Source organism: Eurosta solidaginis, chromosome 4, assembly GCF_040869045.1.
Source record: "Eurosta solidaginis isolate ZX-2024a chromosome 4, ASM4086904v1, whole genome shotgun sequence".
Lineage (NCBI taxonomy): Eukaryota > Metazoa > Arthropoda > Insecta > Diptera > Tephritidae > Eurosta > Eurosta solidaginis.
The window spans coordinates 169,758,092-169,770,196 of NC_090322.1; the positions used below are offsets into that span (position 1 = coordinate 169,758,092).

Here is a 12,105-nt window from a genome sequence, read left to right on the forward strand (position 1 = left end):
TTTTATTATTGGCTAATAAAATTAACTAAAAAGTAAAAAATAAATTGACTGATGGTATAATTAAGAATATTTATGACCTCCTTTTCCTGCTATCACAATGTAACACGCTTTTATTAGAACAATTAGTACTGTGATATAAACTGTAAGATTTAATAATTTAGGTGTAAAGTTTTAATGTTAAAAATATATAATTATGTACAATATGGAATTTTTTTATCGCAGACGAAAAAGCCTAATTATCGTTAAAGGTTACAATGAACTTATAAAGTGTTATATTTCTTTACAGTCAATTTATTTTTTACTTTTTAGTTAATTTTATTAAACAATAATAAAAGATTATTTTAACAAACGTTTTTTTTTCTTTAATTTTATTTTTTACTTTTTAGTTTGTTTTATTAACAAGTAAAGAAGCTTGTTCTTAGAAAAGCTTTTTTCTTAAATTTAATTTAAATATGAATTTTTTTTTTTAGTTTTTAGTAGGTAGGGTAAATATTGTTTAAATTAGTTATGTAATATTTACTTAGTTATTTGTAACGTTTCTCATCCTATCCATTTCTTTTAATGCATCAAAATTGCAAGGTTTCTTCGAAGTCAACTTTGAACAGTCAAGTTCTTCTATTCGAGTGTTAACTAACTTAAAATCATATTTTATAGTGACTTTGCCTATGTCGCGTTCAGTTTACAACTACTCATTGCAGATCTCTGCTCTGTTCCATCGCCAAAAATCTGTAAAACAAAATCAAGTGCGCAGAAAAGTATGCAGCAAAAAGTATGCAACATTTAGTGATAACAGCCTAACTTCTACCTTTATTGCATACACAAACAAAGCGAAGTTACCTGCGTTCTTGAGGACTTAGGCTTTTATTCCCTTGTGAATACAAATCTGTACCGATAACTCTGTTATCGATTAATTTATCGAATTCTCGCAAAGTAATATTGCATGTCATCGGAGTTATACATGTGTGCAAAATTTCAGCTCAATCGGACATCGGGAAGTGTATCAAAATTAACTTGCAAGATTTGATTACAGACAACAGCCAAGTGAAGGTAAATAAAAACTTATAAAAAACACAGCTATTATACGAATTCTGCTTCACACGAGAAAATATGACTCGTTGCGTTATACACAATATGGTCCTTAAGCTGTAACTGCTTAGTTTTCATGTAACCAATTGCGTTCATATTAAATATTTTTGTAACTCAACTTGCAGTTTGGTTAAAGCTGGAAATAAGTGAATTAAATCAAATCTGCGGAATTCGCGTCAGCTCATAATCAACTTATCCGCTTGAAAATTGTGTTGCCTCCAGTGTAATTTGTTTTTGTAAACTTTATTGAAAATATAACCACAGAAGCAGATACGCTTATAACCAGGGTCACGTGATACCCCAATTATTTATGAATGTGGAGTACAGAGTGTCGCACTTTAGAAGTTGTACAATTTCTGCTTCCGCTTTCATTTTATTCTCTGCCTTGCATGCAGCAAAGTTTCGGTTTGTGACTTAACTTACTAAAACTTTGGGTCCTCCTTTATTTTTGATTTGGTTGAAACTAAGTAGTTCACTATTGTTTTTAAGACAGATTTTACAAAGCCAAGCTAATGAGTTTATAGGTGATTTTTGAGCGAACGAAATTGAGACAGAAAATATGAAAGCGTGCACGACCCTGAGGTGTTTAAGACTGCATGATGAAATAATAAAGGTGATGTCAACAACATAACCTCACTTTTTCGGCAGCTTTATTTGCCAGTATTTACTTGTACTACAAAAGTACTAAATTTTTGTTGCTAAATTTTTCATACAAATTTCCTCAAAAAATTGAGTTTTCTGCAAAATTTTGTCTATAATCTTTTGGGGAATACAATGTTACATTTATGTTTATACCTAAAAAATTCTGGTAGCGGCTTACATAGTTATTATATTTCTAAACGTATAATAAAATCTACTCCGATAGTAGTAGAATTCAAAGGCAATTATGTATGATAGACAACCCTCTAAATTATCCATGCAAACTTGTCAGAATAAGGAAATTTTCAACGGGATGAGAACACCTGAATATTCATTTCATCATGTATGAACGTATCCATCAAAATATTGTGTAAAAGAATGCAGGGCAAAAGGTATATTGCGACTGCGCCGATTGGTTAAATGAGACACAACTTTTGGCTCTTTCCGAAAGGGCAAAGGAGGAGAAGCTAATGGCTATGCATTGATAAATCACAGACGATGATGATGATTACTGTCCGGAAGCAGCTCCAGGTGGTCCTCAGCAGCTCTCGGTGGCTATCTTTTTCTCTAATTCGAGTGAGACGAAGTGTATATAGTCGTGATCCAATAGACATGACCGAGAGTAGCAGCAATTAAACTTCTATGGTGCATGGGTAAATAAAGATTCTCTGTGCTGATAAAAGCAATGACAGGGATTAAAGGGGTCGATAAGCGCAGTACAAAGCTTCATAGCTTCAAAGCTCCCGCAACCCAGTTGTCAACCTCACCTACGCGAGGGGAATCAAAACAAATTAGCGGTTATTTGGCCATTTCGTAACAAGTCACGCCAATTATTCCTGCTACGCGATAACAGACCACAATTGGGAGTACCAAGGGGGATGAAGTCTTTATCAAAATGACTATCCCGTCTCAGTTGGGGTCTTATCTTTTCTCTGCTTCCAAATTCGGGTGTAAATAGAAATATTTCCTTAGTCGGATCGTCTTCATCTATTTCCATCTGATATGTTAGGGGCATTATGTTAGGTATGATGGCCGACTTGTTAAGACCAATTTTTATTCGTTGATAGGAGACTCTGCTTTCAATTGCCCACTCAGTACAAAGAAACAGTTGTTGGCAAAAGCTATTCTCCGTTTGATTTATAGGCTCAATGCTGGTTCCCAGATGAACGAAGTCTTTAACAGTCTCGAATTTTATGCGTGATCAGTGATTTGGCTGTCAAGGTGAGGTGAGAGTGCACCGATTCTTTCATGGATGACAGCAAGTACTTTGTTTTGTCGTCATTTTCCGCAGGACGTACTTTATTTGCTGCTTATATGAAGTCAACAGAAAGATGGTTCATGTTCATTCTCTCATAGATAGTCTTCTTCAGTATTTGACGCACTGTGAAAATCTCAACAATGGTAGATTTACCAGGTCTGAGGCCGAACTGATAAGGTCCAATCAATTGGTTGACTTTGTGCTACATTCTTTCGTACAGTAGGCGGCATATTGTCATTCTCACTTCGTCATAGTCGCCTTCCGGAACATGTTTTCTTTCATCAGCAATTAGGGTATCGGGTTCGTCGTCATGCAATGAGAAGAACATATGCTGCTATCAAAAATTAACATTCGCAACATCACTAACCTGTTTTCATTTTTCTCCTGTATATTCAATCTCAGATTTTTGTTAACAGGCTTAAGTTGAATTTTATCTTCAAAGTTAAACACAAATATTTGTGGTCCACACACACACACACACAAACATACACAAACGCATTTTTTTTTGTATTCAAATTAAGCAATTTTTTTTTCACTACCAATTTAAATTTAAATCAGCATACAAAGTAAACGTTTACCAGAGAAATACATACAAATAATGGTTTTCTTCTTCTTCTATTTTCCAATCTCGTTTTATAGAACCCATTTGTCAATATGTCATATGGGGATCACATCACATTCTCATAAGTATTGTTAAACAAAATTTCTTTTTGTGTAAAAATATGCAAATAATATTATTTTCTTGAATCTGAATAGCTTTTACGTATTTAAAGGTAACCAATGTAAATATGTAAATGTAAATGTAAAATGTGTCTGTGAGTATTGTCTTTTTTAAATGCGTGTGTAGCAACTTCACTATAGAAAATACGTATGGACAATAAAAACCAATCGCAAAGGTGAAACTGCAATGGCTATTTACATGTTTTTACTCGGTGGTTAGTCTCAATAGGAGTTCGATGAAAGCCCCTCCTACATAGGACAATAAGTACAAAATAGAAGGCGTTTTGCATAAAATAGTCATGTCATAAAGCTACTTACTTTTGCTTACAAATGGCTCTTTCTTTCAAAGGTCAACTTCATTGATCTGAATCAGTCTGGAAGAAAAAAAATTTGAAAGAAGTTAATATGTATTTTTATTTTGTGTGATATATACATTAGACTGGGTCGATATATTAACCAATATCGCGTCATCGATTTTTCAATAAGATTTGGGCTCAGAAAAAAAAAGTTCCACTACGCGTACCCAAAAAAACTAATTTCCGAGCCTGCGAAATTACATTTTTTTTACTTTTTTTCGACTTTGCTTTTTAAGGTTTTTTTCACGACCTTCTAAAAAAATTTTCATTTGATTGTAAAATTTTCATGTATACCCTGTCCTACCCAAAAATGTCCGCTAAAAACGTTGTCGATAACAGTTTTTTGAAAAGAAAAAAAATTATATTATGCAATTTCATATATGAAAATGCTCAGGATGATAAAAGGAATTGATTTAGCCATGTCCGTTCGCCCGTCCTATTTAAAATGAGCGAAATGGGATGATAACCCGATTTTTATATATATAACATGTTGAAAAACACAAAAAACCTGATTATTTAGTAAATATTATATCACTAAAATTGTGGAAATTTGATGTGTGGACTGATATTGAGACACCTGATAAAAATTTGATAAAAATGGGCGTGGCACCGCCCACATGAGATAAAATCAATTTTAAAAATATTTATTAATCATAAATCAAAAACTGTTAGACCTATCATAACGACAGAGGGGCTGCCTTTACTATGAAGAATGCTTCGACGAAAAAATTCAAATTTTTTAAAATAGCGTGGCACCGCTCTTTTTATGACTAAGCATTTTTCTATGTTTTGGCAGCCATAACTCGAAGAAAAATTAAAGAATCGCAATAAGAGTACACATATTTTTCTAATAACAGGAAATATTTCTAGAAAGAAAATGAACGAGATCGGTTAAGGAATACGCCCACATTTATATAAAATAAGGGTCGTAGACGAATATAATAAGCTAAATATTTGCGAAATAGAGCTTAATATCAATGGCATTTTACTTTCTAAATGGAATTATAACAAAAAGTTAAAAAATATTAAAATTTTTGAAAATGGGCATGCCAATGCCCCTTTTCTGACTAAGCAATTTTCTATGTTTAGGGAGCCATAATTCGAAGAAAAACTAACATATCGTAATGAAATTGGGTACACACATTTTCATTATAGCAGAAAATATTTATAGTAAAAATGGACGTGATCGGTTAAAGACCACACTCACTTTTATAATAGAGATGTTTAAAAGGGACGTAGACTAGCATAATAAGCCATATCTTAGCGAAAAAGAGTATTGTAGCAATGATATTTCACTTACCAAGTTTTATTGTAAGAGGAAATTTGGAGTCTTTTTTTTTTAATGGGCGGTGCCACGCCGCTATTTCAATCAAGCACTACACAACATTTCTAGAGCCTCAAAAAAAATCTCTCGTAACAAAATTCGAAAAAGTAATTTATCTGAAATGAATTGTATTGAAACTCACGCTGAGTATATAATGCTCGGTTACACCCGAATTTAAACACCCTTACTTGTTCTTGCTATTCTTGGATATCCCCTATTCCATTTATACTCCTCCCGTACTCGAACCCACTTCAACTCCCACTCCCACTGGATCACAAATTCCAATTTTTTTTCTGTACCAGAGACGCCATTATGAAATTCCTATGTAAAATCATCCCCTAATTTCGAAGATCAAGGTTATTTTTAATTCTATGGTAACGTTTTTGAGATATTTACGAATAACGGTTTTCCAAAAAAAACAAAATTGGATTCACTTAATCATATATATCTCAAGCACGAATTGAGCAATTCCAAAACGGTTTGAAGCTTTTAAAAGGTAATAAAAATGCTATCAACTGTGCATACACTTTTTGCTAGGCCCTGCAGATTCAAAGATAACGAACAATCATTACGGATTTTTTCCATTTTTTTGTAAAAATATAAAGAACTGTGTACTTTGCGAGGAAGGATCTCGAAAACTTTTTATTTTTTTTGCAGATTTGTTTTTTGAAAAAGGCAACTCTTAGAAGCCAATTGTACAGCGAACAACGGGACATTCATATGGCTTAGCAGCTAAAGGCATCAACCTTTGCACTGATATGCATGTTGGAGATTCGAGTTCAACGCTCAGCTCCCGAAAAGCTAGCTGATGAAGAAGTGAAAGTCAGAAATATGTCCTAGTAACCATCGCCGTTTGTAAACTTACAATTTTTCTCTAATATCAATTACAAAAACCATCGTATAAAGCAATATGAGCAAAGCTCGATAATTAAATACATTGTTCGTTATCTTTGAATCTGCAGGGCCTAGCAAAAAGTGTTGTATGCACAGTTTATAGAAAATTTTATTGCCTTTTAAAAGCGTCAAACCGTTTTGGAATCGCTCAATTCGTTCTTGAGATATATATGATTAAGTGGACCCAATTTTTTTTTGGAAAAAACCGTTATTCGTAAATATCTCAAAAACGTTACCATAGAATTAAAAATATCCTCGATTTTCGAAATCAGGGGGTGATTTTACATAGGAATTTCATAATGGCGTCTCTGGTGCATTTTGGCTGTAAACCAGTGTAATTGACACGTTCTCCTGCCCGACAATGTTCCTCTCTGCAATGTATCTACTTTCTCAGTAAACAGAGTCATATGTCATATTGTAGCTTCTGCAAACAAAAATTTTGTCTTCTGTCTCTCCCTCCTCATCTGCATGTTTTATCACTGTTTCCCATCCGGATCTTCCACCCTTCATCTTCTCGATTTTCCTTTTTCTTACCTCCACTTTCTTCCTCTCCCTCCTTCTATTTTTCTTCATCTCCTTCCCCTCCCTAGGTTCCACCACCATTTTCTTTCTTTTCGTCTCCAATTCGCCCTCCTGTCTTTTTTTTCCTTTTTCCCTTTTTCAACCAGTGGATTTTTGTATACCTCTCCTTTTCCCTCTCTTCTTCTTAATCACCACTCCTTATTAAAACCCTCATTAACACATCCTATTTGATACCCATTTCCACATTATGGTCTATATCTCAGAAATGGGTCCACACATGCATGTAACAAAAAAAAACACTACCCGAAACTAACGAGACTATGACTTTTGAAATTGGTTCTTCCATTCTTTAATTATAAGGTTACCAAGAAATTGTGCACCATCCTGTTCCGGAACGTAGAGTTTCTTAAATAATAAGTTACTTAAGGAAGTGCCTTTGTACCAAATTACGAGGAAGTCGCGCTATAAATATTTTTTTTTAGAATAGGTTGGCCCCTGGTTCTCTTCCTGGAAATATAAGAAATAAAACGGACCAAATTGTAAATTTAAAGCATCAAAACCTCTTAAACGCACATACAGTTTCATAAAAATCGGATCAGTCGTTTAGGGGGAGTTCAGTCACAAACACACGTACAGAGGAAATATCGCAACTTTTGACTCATCCATGATGAATTTTTTTTTTTTTTATGAATAAATGGCGTTTATGAAAGCACTAGCTCAAACTTATGGTCCCAACAAGATCAGTTGAGAAGAGGACAACGGGACTTGTCAACTATGCAGAAAACAATGCTCATTCGTCCGGACCGATAGGTGTTTAATTAGGAAGACATTGCTTGGATTGAACACATGGTCTTTTCGAGAACACAGAGTACAAAACCAGTGAGTTTCCGTCTGAAATACATGTGACTAACTTAAAGAGCTCTAATAAGATTAGAGATGCAATGGAAACAATATCGTGTCAACCATTCAGACAAATATGTTCGTTTTCTTAACCAACAGCACATTTGAAAAGCACAATAGGCGATAGTCGAGGAATATCTGTTACCTATGTTTTTTTTTTTTTGATAAGAGCTTTTTATTTATTTTTGACCCAATAACTCTTACTATAGTTTCCTTCAACGCGGTATATTAGATTCTGTATTTTTAATCGCTATAAGCTCTTTGTTTATTTGAACAAGCCCAATAATATTAGCCAACCATGTCAACACTTTTGTAGAAGGCGCCGAAGAGCTATTTCACATACACAAATGTGGTCATCAGCCGAATTAGTTACTCACACATACACACGCATATGGCTATAAACTACAAATATGTATGTACTCATATAACTAATTACCAAGCAGGAGATACAAGCGTTCTAGAAGGTGAAACGTCTTGACCTCTGGAGAAATATGCGAACGAAGTAACGGAGAGTATAAAAGCAATTAGTTGTGAAGTATAATTGTGAAGTACTCTCAAAGTAGTCTAATAAATATCGTTTTGCATTACTGAATATTGGAGTTATTTAGTTTAGCGATTCGAACGTTAGCAGAAGGTTTGGAATAAGCGGAATTTCCCTAAATTCGTTACAATATTGTGGAGAAAAGAGTGCCCCCTCTACTAGTAGAACCGTTTTTATAATAATAACTCTGAGTCTTACGCGCTAGGCCAATAATATTTTCGGAAAAGTGCGCGAACCACCCGTCGCCCTCTGAGACAGAACAGGTCTTAGATCGTGTGGTGTAAGCACTCGCTGACATGTCATTAATATCTTTGATATCATTTCAGAATAAGTTTCGGTGCACGTTTCGGAGTGATTATCGAATCAACACTATCTTCGTACCGTCTAGGTATTGATTTCCGGATAATTTCGGAACTATTACAGGATTATAACATATCCATATGATTAAGATTGTTTTCAAACTATGTTGGGACTAAAAACCAAAATTCATACTTTTAGAACATTTGCACTGTATATACATATTTAGGCTCTATAAATCTGAGACCTGGTCCTTTTTTATTTTTCCTACAATTTTGGAGACGCGACATGTTTTTTACGCCGACTCCGAACGGCAGCCGCAAGGCAGATAAATTTTCACTGCGAAGCTTTTTATGCCAGAAATACACTCGAAGTGTTTGCCAAACCACTCCCGGGCGAAGATCCCGCTTAGACTTTTTTCTAAATGAAAAACTTTTTTATAAATTGTTGATGTTGGTTCGGCATTTGAGCCCAGGACCTTCGGTGTTAAAAGCGGTGTACGCTACCATGACAGGCGCAATTTTGGGACTATTTTGTGGGGATTATTTTCAGATCCTTTTTCGATAATTTTGAGAAAACCTTCGGAATAGTTTCGATAGTATCTGTGGGTAAATTTTTGATTGTTTTAGGATTAACTTCGGAGCTTCGGATTTTTTCTAGATCATTTCGAAAACATTTTGTAAATATTTCGAATTAGTTGTACGTTAGCACTTGGGGGCTTTTTCGCAATAATTTTAGGCTCAATTCTTTGTTATTTACGAGATGGTTCCGGGGTTATGTCACTACAATTTCGGGATACTAACGGGAATTACTCCGGATAGTTTTTGGATTTCTTGGTCATTTTGAAACTATCTTTGAAGAATTTCGCAATAAAATTGGAAATATGTTGTGACCGTGTCGGAACTAATTCGGATTTTGGTTGGCTTTTGGGGATAATTTCTGATTTTTTAAAATTGTTATATCGGAATTGTTTAGGGAGCCCATTTCTCGAATTACATTTGCCTTTTTTGTAGTTCATTTGCCCCTTTCTGAAATATATTTGCTGATTTCTCAAAGTCATTTGCCCAAAATTACATCTGTCCTTTTCTCAGCTTCATTTGCCAGTTTCTCAAATTATTTCCTCAATTTTATCTGCCCAAACTTCAAATAAATATGTCTTTTATCAAACACATTTGCGCTTTTCTCAAATACATTTACCCAATATGTGTTTTTTATACTCAAGCCTATCGAGGCCTTAGGCATAGCATTTAGTGTGTAGGCAGTGCAGATTTTATAGGATACGCGTGGGAGTAGTCGAGAAAAATTTAGCACGTGTGAAACATTCTTATAAACTTTCAAACACATTCGAATTTCATATTTCTTTTTTGGCCCTGTCTTTATTTGGATTATTTTTTAATAAAAACACGAAAGTCGTTTAAAACCAATTTATGTGTAGGTCACGTACGCAGTAAAGTAAAGCCTTTAAAATGATTTTCCTGCGTAGACAATACCTCTGATCTTATATGAATAATACTTTCGGCTCACGAAATGAGCAGAAACGCACAAAAATTATAGCATAATAAAATTTGTAAACAAAGTGAGCTAAATATAAGTCAGCACCATAGCGAACTGACACAATCATACTTATGATATACATGTACCTGAAATTCCGTTAAAAAAATGTGTGTAAGTATGCATTATAAAGGAGTTGTAATTCATATGCAAAACAGTTAAAATTACATACTCAGCAAAAAAAAACTGTACCAAAAATTCACAAAGCCATGTTGAATGCATGTCTTTGCATGTGGATAAACCGTTATTCGCATGTGAATGTGTTCTTGTTCACCCATGTTCATACATTTATATAACCCCCTCAAAATTGATATGTTTTAAATGAAAAATATCGGAAAATGCTGTTCTGTAGCCTATTTAATTGCAGTCCCACTCCCGTCCCCACAACTCTAAATCCTAGTCTCGCTCCCACTCCCACATCTACTTCTGCTCCTACACCAATTCTCACGCCCACTCCCATTTCAACTTCCACTCCCATTTTCACTCTCATTTACACTTCGATTCTCACTCCGACTACCACTCCCAGCCACTCCCGCTCCTTCTCACTGTAAAAAAAAAGCTTGAGTGCCAAGTACTCGTGAAGTATGATGTGTAAACACGCAGGTGTACGTCTAATGTTTTTTACCTGACTAACATTTACATTTTTGATAAAAAATTCGATATTTTTTCCATTTTGATAACATATCGATAATTTTTCAGTAACTAGTCGATAACTTTTTGATAACACTCCCATAACATATTGATAACATCGATCATTTTTCTATTATAAATCGACAACTTTTCGATAACAAATGGATAAATCAACGACTAAAAACTATTTAACTAAATCATCGATTACAAACTATTTAACTAAGTGAAAATTCATTTAATTTCATTTTGTTTTATATAATTTTATATTTTTAATTTTTTTTCAATACTTTTTATCGCGGCCGCCGTGGTGTGGTGGCAGCGTGCTGCGCCTATCACACCGAAGATCCTGGGTTCACGCCCCGGGCAAAGCAATATCGAGAAACACTCCGAGTGTATTTATGTCATGAAAAGATTCTCAATGAAAATTCATCTACCTTGTATCTAGATGCCGTTCGGAGATGGCATAAAACATGTACGTCCCGTCCGCCAATTTTTAGGAAAAATTAATAGGAGCACGATGCAAATTGGAAGAGAGGCTCGGCCTCAAATCTCTCCGGAGGTTATCGCGCCTTACATTTTTTTTTGTAATATTTGATTTTATATTTGCTCATTTTATTTTATTTTAATTTATTTCATATAACTTTATTTTTTGTTTTTTTTTATTTTATTCTACCCTTATTTTATCCTTTTCTATTTTCTGTTATTTTATTTTTGTTCTCTTTTTAATTTTATTTTACTTTTATTTTATTCTTTTTAATTTTTGTTCTGTTTTTAATTTTATTTACTTCTATTTTATTCCTTTCTATTTTATGTTATTTTATTTTTGTTTATCTTATCTGTTCTTCATTTTATTTGATTTTATTTTATTTTAAATTACTTCATTTTATATTTTTTTCTTTTCATTTTATTTTATTTGATTAAATTTTTATTTTTTTATTAGAATATTATATCATTTTCTTTTATTTGATTTTTTTAATTTAATTAAATTTTATTTCATTTTATTTTAGTTTATTTTCTTTTTTATATTTTCTGCATATTATTCTAATTGATTGTATTTTGTTTAATTTTTTTCGTTTTTATTTGATGTTTTTATTTTGTATTGTTTAATTTTTTCAACTTAATTTTATTTTATTTTAATTATATTTTGTTCTTTGTATGCCTCTTATTTTTTCATATAAATCTAACCAAATAATGTACTAAGATGTCATAACCAACAAAACCCTGGAGAGAAACAAATTTCAACTTAAACTTGAATACATACCAAACACTTTGTGTATCAGTAATAAAAACGTCCTTTGCTCATATTTGCCAATATATCTCTCACTTTGTATCCAACAAAACAGCAGTGTATAGATTTCTTCGAGCAATTGCATTCAGAAAAATTTGT

At 33.4% G+C, this 12,105-nt stretch overlaps 1 protein-coding gene across 3 annotated transcripts in view; it reads right to left on the reverse strand.

The window, feature by feature from the left end:
* Positions 1 to 12,105, reverse strand: part of LOC137250617 (uncharacterized) — a 373,691-nt gene that overhangs the window by 204,136 nt on the left and 157,450 nt on the right. For all 3 annotated transcript variants that reach the window (XM_067783738.1, XM_067783739.1, XM_067783740.1), the window contains exon 2: positions 4,022 to 4,077. The gene's annotated coding sequence lies outside the window, so the exon portion shown is untranslated. The remainder of the gene's footprint in view (positions 1 to 4,021; positions 4,078 to 12,105) is intronic.